Source organism: Chrysochloris asiatica, unplaced genomic scaffold (assembly GCF_000296735.1).
Source record: "Chrysochloris asiatica unplaced genomic scaffold, ChrAsi1.0 scaffold00014, whole genome shotgun sequence".
NCBI classification, from domain to species: domain Eukaryota; kingdom Metazoa; phylum Chordata; class Mammalia; order Afrosoricida; family Chrysochloridae; genus Chrysochloris; species Chrysochloris asiatica.
The window spans coordinates 21369596-21372830 of record NW_006408532.1 but is presented as its reverse complement, the minus strand read 5'-3'; the positions used below and the strand labels follow the sequence as shown (position 1 = coordinate 21372830).

The 3235-nt window shown below is 38.2% G+C and overlaps 1 pseudogene; it reads right to left on the bottom strand.

The window, feature by feature from the left end:
- Window positions 1-1212: 1212 nt before the first annotated feature.
- On the bottom strand, window positions 1213-2078 carry LOC102825426 (annotated as a pseudogene).
- Window positions 2079-3235: the final 1157 nt, after the last annotated feature.

Here is a 3235-nt window from a genome sequence, read left to right as displayed (position 1 = left end):
TTTTTTTTTTTTTAATGTTTTATTGTGAATTATGTGATAGTTTACATGGGAGAACATTGGTTTTATATTCATTCTATCATATATCGTCTCATTGCCATGGTTACAATCCCCTCCATGCAATCCTTCCCCTGTGCTCCCCAGGTCTTCAGCACACAGTGGCTCTCCCTCTCTGGATAACCCTGGGATATCTTGAAATACTAAATAGCAGGGAAGCTATCAAAATCTGCTGGGATTATTATAAAAGGACTCAGAAAACAAAGTGATGTGTCTCTCACTGGCTAAAGATGGGACAGATTGAGATTAAATAATGATAAGAATCATAATAGAAGACGTATTCTTTAGCTATTGCAAATTACTTAAAAATTAAGGAGCCTAATGCCACATACATTTGTTCTATCCACTTCTGAGTGCCAGGAATTCAAAACAGGTGAACTTGCTGGTTCTATTTCAGGGTCCCTCAGAAGACCAGCTGTTCTGCGGGAGAAAGATGAGGCTTTCTGCTCCCGTAAAGATTTACAGCCTCGCAAACCCTTACAGGGTCGCTATGAGTCAGAAGTGACTCCATGGCACATAACCAACCATAAGACTGCAGTCAGGCTGTTGGCTGGGGCAACATTCATGTGAATCTGGATGTTTCAGTTCCTCACCATGTGGTTCTTTCCACAGGGATGCTCTGGAGTGACTGGTGAGAGACAGACAGAGAGACCCAGGATGGAGGCTGTAGACTTTTTTGTGTGTCCTGAAAGTACTTACTTTTAATGATCAGTAAAAATAAGATGGAAATCAAACAAAAGGATATACACAGACAAATCCTTCTTCACAAAGGGGTGACTATTAATAAACATACACTTTCTTAGTATTTATTCAAAGTATCAAAAGACATTATTAGTATTCAAGGAAATCCCAATACATTAGCAAATGAAAGAATTTTATTGTCAATAAACTGGTGATGGTTGTCTCATTGTTCCAGCTCACATGGTGATTTAAACTGCATGTGACGCCTCTACCTGGAGAAGTAATGAGGTACAGCTAGTAGTCTCACATACAATTCCATATGGAAGTCCAAGGAAATTTTACGTTTTCACATCTAGCAGACAGTGTTCTATTTAAAAAATGATGGCATACAAATATAATATGCAAATAAGTGCTTAGTTAACATTGTGATAACTATTACAAAACTGTAACTTTTGAATATACGCTTCTGATTAATATTTATGCCTCAACTACTATGACGCTCAGGTTATTGTTAAAGAAAATCGTTCCCTCTTTCTTCACACTGAATTCAGGCTCTTGTAGATCTTTCATAATTTCTGCTTTCAGAGCAAAGGTGTTGTTTTGTTAAAGTTGTAGGTTTCAGTCAAAAAAATCTAAAAGCAAGTCTCCATTACCATCAAATAAAACAGTCCGATATATCCATGGTGGACAGAAGGTCATAACACTTGTACTTAATCCTCAAGTTGTACAGCATCTGAATGAGGTCTGGTGATGTCACATACTGGCAGAGGTCATCCCTAGGTAAGCGAGATTCATATTTTTTCCATAGCTTGTCCCAGCCACTGGTTCCTGATAAAACAATAATTAGGATCATGGCTTTGATAGCTAAGAGACTAAGGAAGAATTTCAGGGTAGCCAGGATGTCTTTTACAGCATCTGGATCATATGAATAAAGTTCCATTTTTGAAGTTCTTTTTACTCCATCATTCTATTTTGATATTCAGATGATGTCTCCTTATGCCAAGCAAAGTTTATGTTCTCAAGGTTTGATGTCTTGGCTACAAGTTCTTTGTGTTTGGCACTTTTTCAGCACTTGGTTCAACAACCTCATTGCTGATATGAATTCCTGGATATTGATCCCGAACTTTGGAGAGAATTTGAAAGTTAGTTTCACCTGCACCTGCGCCTATGCTGAGAACCTTAATTCCTGATTTTGTGTCTCCAATACCTGCTATAATGCCTGGCAGCTTCATGGCCATAAACTCCTGCATGCATTAGTGTTCGGTGGAATTGTTGAGAAACCTCTGAAAAGATTCAACATATCTGCTGTGGTCAGAAAACAAGCTCCTCATGGAAGATGCCATATTTGGTTTTCTCAAGGCTATAGACTTTTGTAAATTAGTGCCACAGCTGAAATACTACCACTGCTGCTGTGTTCAATTTTTCACACAGACCAACTCTAGTACCGAGTGGGAGGGAACTCTGCAAGGGTGTGAATTCCAGATGGCAGAGATCATTAGGGATCATCTTGGAGACTGGTTCTCATCGTCAGAAATCCATCATCTATGCTTAACTCTTTGATTTCACAATAATATTTAAAAACCAGACTGGTAAGCCTCCTTTTGTGGACATAGGGGACCAATACATTATTTTAAAAACTGAGGAAACAATCAAGTCTTTCCCATATAATCTGTAGCATTGGATAGCTAAATAGTAAATAAGGGGTAGTTTTTGCTTATAAGTTTACCTCTGCTAATAAATAAAAATGAAGTGATAGAATTGGAACTTTATTGTATTGCAACATCGAGTAAAGTAATGGGTATTGACAGTGAACATCAATTTTTGCTATCTTGAGCAGTGTGCTCTTTCAAAGAACTATCTGAACAGGATCAAATAGACAAGAGTAACCTGAAAGGTTACACAGGACTCTTGGGGGCTACTGAGTTTACGGAGGAGGAACAATTCAGAAAAGGAAAGTGAGAATGGTCATATAACTGGAAAAATGTAATCACTGTCCATGTAGAAATTGTTGAATTGGTATATGTTCTGCTGTCTATATTTTCAAAAACAACAACAAAGATAAAATATTGCTGACAATGAAGAAGAGCAAAAGTCAGACATTACATCATGTCTCCTAATGAAAGAACACACCATGACTTAGATCTTACCAACAGGACTGAATCATCCTCTGATTAAGCCTCTGTGTTCAGCTGTCACTTTGCAGGAGAAGAGGTTTATTGTCGTTGTCAAGTGCTGGCTAACTCATAGCGACCCTAGATAGGGTTTCCTAGGAGCGGCTGATGAGTTTGCACCACCAGCCTTGTAGTTCAAATTGACTTTGCAGTCTAGTGCATTAAACCACAGTGCTACACCAGGATTCCATATGATGCCAAAGGAGAGCCATATTGAACTATGTCACATATGTACAATCAGAAGAGAAACAATAGATCAAATTCTTCAGTAGAAGAATCCAAGGAAAGAAAAGGGTCAAGAGGGAGAACTGTGGATTAAAGAAGACATA